Source organism: Ursus maritimus, unplaced genomic scaffold (assembly GCF_017311325.1).
Source record: "Ursus maritimus isolate PB19 unplaced genomic scaffold, ASM1731132v1 scaffold_27, whole genome shotgun sequence".
NCBI classification, from domain to species: Eukaryota; Metazoa; Chordata; class Mammalia; order Carnivora; family Ursidae; genus Ursus; species Ursus maritimus.
In genome coordinates, this window is record NW_024425230.1 from 36,145,903 (window position 1) to 36,152,172 (window position 6,270).

The following is a 6,270-nucleotide window of genomic DNA, read 5'->3' on the forward strand; positions in this document are numbered from 1 at the left end:
CTGAGGGTCAGGCGACTAACGCTGTTTATGGGTCTGCTCTATGCCGGGCTCTGGGCCCTGGCCCTCAAGGATAGGGTCTTGTTTGAAGTTCTCACAGTTGCCTCAAGATGGTTGTCACTGTGGTTACTTCACAGAGCACAGGGACACCTGGAACTCAGCTGCTGTTGCCCAAACTGGACTACTGACCCAGGCCTGCAGGCCCAGCACAGCCCCTCTGTCCCTGGAACCCACCGTGGGTTTCCTGGTGCCGATGACAGAGTGCCCCTGGGAGCAGAACCGGTGGCTAAAGGAGCAGGTGCAGGCTCTGGCCAAGGAAGGTACTGGGAGGAACCAGGTCTGACGTGGGGAAATTTGGGTCAGGACACTGGACCTGGGGCTAGGAATGGTCATCTGCAACTATGCGCACACAGGTGTGGGGCCAGGACTGTAAGGGAGGACGGGAAGGGCCTGCAGGCAGGTGGCTGGAGCCCAGGGCAGGGTTCACAGAGCTCTTTTGAGTTCTGCAAGAGTTCCTTCCCAGCATTCAGAAATTGCGGGAGCTGGGGGCCAGGAGAGAATCCTGGTAGGGTGTGTGTGTGTGTGTGTGTGTGTGTGTGTGTGTGTGTGTTTGTGTGTGTGTGTGTGATGTCTGTGTCTGCCCGTCCTCTGAGATCTGTCTTGTTTGGATCACATTATTTCACAGAGTCCAGCCTTACACGTGTTAAGTGAAACAGGTATATGTCTTGTGAGTTTCCTCCCTGGGTCCATGTGTTTTTGCGTTTGCATCTTGTATGTATGTATGCTTGTAGAGGCCGTCGTGTTTTCCCTTTCCTATTTTCTGGGATAATAAGAGTCACAAACACAGCCTTGGCTTCAGCCCAAGATCTCCCTCAGTCCAGGGTTCAGTTTACAATGTGAACCTAAAAACTAGTAGTTGGAAAATTGTTGGTTCATTATAATTGCATTTATTTTTAAAGAGCACACGCGCACACACGGACAGCCGCCAAAGAGTGTGCCAAAATGAAAACATAGTTGCATAAAGGCAGTGAGATTGTATGCCTTCAAATTATTTTTAATATAGTGGCATGCTATTTTTATATTTAAAATGAATAGCATATATCACATCAAAGTTATACCTAAATTTTTAAAAAGATTTAAAAGAGAGAGAGAAAACAACGTGTAGGACGACAGGGGAGTCGGGTGTCTCCAGTGTGAGTACTGTAAGTTCTAGAAAGTGGAAGGGAACCAGGCAGTGGGTCTTTGGACCGTCAGGTCTGAGACAGCTGCACATGCACCAGGGAGCCTGTCTGTGCTGCTTTGTAGTCAGGCCGTGGGGATGTGAAAGGAGAAGCAGAGTCCTTCCCTCTCAAAACGCACACCTAGAACACTCTGCACCTTATATACGACTCAGCTTCTGAAAACAAACATTCTGTGGCTGACTCCGACTTTGAAGGAATGAAATAGACATTAAAGAAACAAGGAAAAGCTGTCCCTCTTCCAAGAGACTCAACCTAACCGAAAGGAGGGATGGATGAGTTCGGTAGTGTGCTTTGTTATAGAAATCAAATGTTTGCATGGTAGGGAAAATTTTCAAACTTTGTAATGACATCAGTATGGAAGGCTGCCTGCCATAAGAAAGCAATGAAGTTCTGATTCACGCTAGGGCATGGATGAGTTTGAAAACATAATGCTAAGTGAAAGAACGAGTTACAAAAGACCACATGTTGTATAAATTCCTTTCTATGGAATGCCCAGATTAGGCCGATCCACAGAGACAGAAAGTGGATGAAAGTGGATTACTGGTTGTCCCGGGGAGCGGTGGGGAGGGGTGCAGTTTCCTTCTAGGAATGAAATGTTCTAAACTCAATGGAAGTGATGGTTATACAACTCTTTGAATATACTAAATACCCATGAATTGTTCAGTTTGAAATGGGTAAGTTGTAGGATATGCGAATTGTATCTCAATAAAGATGTTTTTAAAGATAGCAATTAAGGGAGTGCCTGGGCGGCTCAGTCTTTTAAGCCTTCGGCTCAGGTCATGATCCCGGGGTCCTGGGATAGAGTCCTGCATCGGGCTCCCTGCTCGGCGGGGAGTCTGCTTCTGCTTCTGCCTCTGCCCCTACTCCTGCTTTCTCTTTCTCTCAAATAAATAAAATCGTTGAGAAAGAAAAAAAAAAGACAGCAATAAAGGCTAACACAGATTGAGGTCTTATAAGTGCTAGGCCCTGTTCTAAACACTTTACATGGATCACATTAACTCAGATAGGTTTTACAACAGCCTGTCCTTGGTGTGATTATCATCCCCTTTCCAGAAGAGGACGCTGAGGCATGGCCAGGGGGCGTCAGTGAGTGGGCTCCCTTAGACAGTCCAGGCACCCTGCTAGACAGTCCTGAAAACAAACCACAACCACTAACTAGAAACAACCTTCCTACAGTCACCTGCTTTTCCATTGAATATATTGTGAACATCTCTCTATGTCAATAAATACACACTGACTACGTTCTTTTGAGTGACTACAGGAGCCTTCTGTCACCCGGATCGATCATAATTTATCACACCAGTTTCCCATGATTGGGTGTCTAGGTTGCTCCGAGTTTTATTTAGTGTTAAGGAAAGTGCAGCTTTAAACATTTGGGGGCATGTGCCTTATACACATCTCTGATTATTTTCTTAGACTAAGTCCCTAGAAGGAGCACTACTGCTTTGGATGCTATTACCGAAGGGCCCCTGCAAAGCTGCTGGACTGGCTTATCCTCACCACACCAGCTTTATGAAGTGAGATCACTCCTGGACAGATTCCCTTCTTACTGTCTCACTCAATGCGAGTAGCTCCATTCAAGGGGACCATGCCTTGTTTTAGGGGTGACTTCTTTTGTTTTCTTCTGAAATCAACCAATGAAAGGGGGTCTCTGCTGAAAGAAAGACCTCTGGGCACAGAGCAGAGGGCTGTCTGCAAAGGTTAAGGTATCACCGCTGTCATCGTTGGCACGTGGTATAAAGACACGCTTTTCAGACTTCTTCCCCTGCTCTCTCATAGGGGTTTATGTTCCCCAGAGCCAGATGCTTGCCTCTTTCCTTTTACCTCCCCTCCCTGGGTGATCGTACTCACCCTGGAGTCTTCCCTAACCTTAAAGCACTAACTCCCAAATCTAAGTGACTCTGTCTCAAACTGTCACCCGGGCGTTTAGAGATGCACAGTCATCTCAAGTCAGTGAACGCATCAGCACCTCCGTGAACGTCCTTCTCAGTCCTCTGTCCTCCAGGGGCATTGCCAGTGCCTACAGGAGAGGGAATGAAATCTAAATCGTCGTGGGAGAAGGAACTACAGAGACAGAATAGCCCAGCATCTTCATTTTACAGAACAAGTGGCCCATGGCAGAGACAAATTACGTGAACTGCCTAGGGTCCTCCAACGGCTAAACACCTGTTTACCACCCCAGAGACTCCTGCCTTCTCTCAGGCTCACGTGCAGTCTGTCACCAAACCCTGTTGAGCCAGCCTCCCTATCACCTGGCCCCCATCTCAATTCAGGGGCCTCTCGCTGCTCCCCACCGATCATGACAATAATTTCCTCGCGGCCTCCATTCTCCACTTGCTGCCGAAGTGAGCTTTCTACGACACAAATCTGACCTGCACCTCCCTGCTTCTAAAAGGTGCTTCAGTGACCTGCTAGTGTCTACGACAGGACTGTCCACTGATACATGAGAGTGACAAGGAATTCACACTGTCCTGAGGCTGTGTTCAAAAAAAGGAAAAAGGAACAGGTCAAGTTAGATAATGTATTTCATTTCATCTAACATATCCAGGATGTTATCATTTCAACATGCAATCAATATAAAAATGATCTCTATTTTATGTTCTTTTTCATACAAAGTCCGTGAAATTTTATACTTCCATCTCAATCTGGACTGGCCACATTTCAAGTGTCCAATAGCCACATGCGGCCAGTGGCTGCCCTGTTGGAGAACACAGGTCTAGACAATAGAGTCCGCAGTCCTTTCTGTGGAGTGATGTGACCTGGTGCATGGCAGCCTCTGTCCCTCTCCCTGTGCCCTACATCACGTCCTCTCTCCAGGAATCACAAATATTCCCCATTTGTCCATGCCACCAGCCCTCTGCTCAGGCCACTCCTTCTTGCCTTCGGGGCCAAGTTCCATTCCTTCCATCTCCACACCCCACCTCTTCAACTAGATGAACACCTCCTCCTCCTCCTCCTTGACCTCAACCTTGACCAGGTTCAAGCCCTTCATGAAGCCTTTACTCCCCTGACTCCCAGGGTAGAACTGAGTCCCCACTCAACCCTGTTCAGACCTCCGTGCAAATACCTGGAACCCGTGAGTCCATTTATTTATTTAACTGATCCATCACACTGGATTTTAAACCCCTTAACGTCAGGGACCTTGTCTTGCTTTTCTATCCCCAGCACCTGTGCCCGAGCACACTGAAGGTGCCTAATAAATGTTTGGCAGATGAGTTCATTAATAATTAGAAAACTAGAACACCCAGAAGGATTAAGTGATGTGCTGAAGGTCTCGTAACTAAAATGTGGCCTCCTGACTTACAGGGCAGGCTCCCAACCCAGTGCTCATCCGGCCAACGGGCTAGGGGCCACCAGAGAGCCTTTCCTTCAGGGTATGCGTGCAAGAATCTACGTGAAGATTGGTTTGAGGTGTCAGTTGCTAAAAGCCAGGCACCGGAACCACAGTCCTGCTGTTTCTGGCATGGCTCCAGCTCTAGTTGCCCTATATTTTACTGTCCTCAAATAATGACTAGGAAATGTCAGGAACCAAAAGAAACATAGTGCTGGTGCGTGGGGACGTCTGGCTCTATCAGTGGGCCGACCTGCTCCCTACCTGCAGGCTGGTCACACCTGCAGCTTCAACGTCCTCGTCTGTGAAAGGAAGGGATCGGAGTGGCCTTGGGTACCCTGAAGACACGACTCAAGCACCCTCCTTTGCACACCCCACGGCAGACACGGCCAGTGGATTACTGAGTTCTTTCCTGCCTGGGGATCCTTCTTTACACTCTGCCTCGGATCTGTCATTCTTCTAGCCGAAGCCTGTTTGCCTTTGAGTCTCTTAGATCTGACCTTCTAATTCCGCCGTAGACACATTCCTCTGGTCTTTGGGAATCCCCTCACTGGATGCAAGTGACTGTGGGAGAGTAACGCCTCGTGTTCTTGTCAGCTTTCATCACAACCTCTTCTCAGGGCCTGAACCTGCCAAGGCCACCCAGGAGGCCCGGGAGAGAAGCTAAGAGAGGAGGTGGTGGCAGGAGAGGAAGTCCAGCACGCACCAAGGTGTCAAGACACACGAGTCCACTTTCTTTTGTGAGTACATCGGGCCTGTTGTCTGAGTGTAATTGTGGGCACACTTGTTCAGGGCGCTTTGGTAGAAGAAATGCCCCAAGAGAAGAAGCTGGCTCCCTGCGCTTGGGTAGCATGCAGTTTAATTTGGGAGCCAGGAAGTAAGAGCTCTGTTCCCCGTGACCTGAATAGACAAAGTGGGAACTCATCTGTGTAATTAATAGACGTGTCACCAAGTGTCCGGGACAGCGCCTGGCGCAAAGTAGTCTCTCAAGAAGTATTTGAATAATGAATGAAAAATGAATGTACACACACTAGCAAAGAGACACTCTCCGTCCTCGAAGCTTAGCTGGGCGGGGTGCCCTTGAGCTCCCCACAGCGTGGACCCCTGTTTGCATCGTCCCCTCCCACATCTCCTTTGATTTTTTTTTCAAGGGAGGCCACGTTACCTTAGCCTAATGTCTGGAACGCACACAATTCGACGCTCCCCTTCAAATTCAAACCCCACTTTCTGTGGTTTGGGCGTGCGTTACACATTCGCTAAGCGTATTTGTGCCCCTGTTGTTATTTTTAAGCAGAGCTGGGACCGTTGTTTGTAGGAATGTGTTATGCAGACAACGCATCGATTGGGGTTGCGTCAAGAGATCCCACATAGGGTCCCTTTGTGGAACCCCATCCTCTGTGAAGCTGGGGTTCCCGGCCCCGCATTCCAGCTTCAGTTCAGGGCTAGGAGCTGACCCATCTGTGGGAAACTCGTCCACGGGGGTCAGCTCACATCAGGAATCAGTCCTCGCCAGGCCGGAGGAGGACACCCCAAACACAGACACGCATTACGAAAGGGGACGGCGTGTTTTTATTGTGCTGTCCCTTCGAACTGGAGCTAAGCAAGTCTGCAGAGCCCATTTGCACATGTGGATGTGTGGGTGTGGCCGTGCTGGGGGGCTGGGGGGGCACAGATTCTGCCCACAGCCCAACACAGTACTGT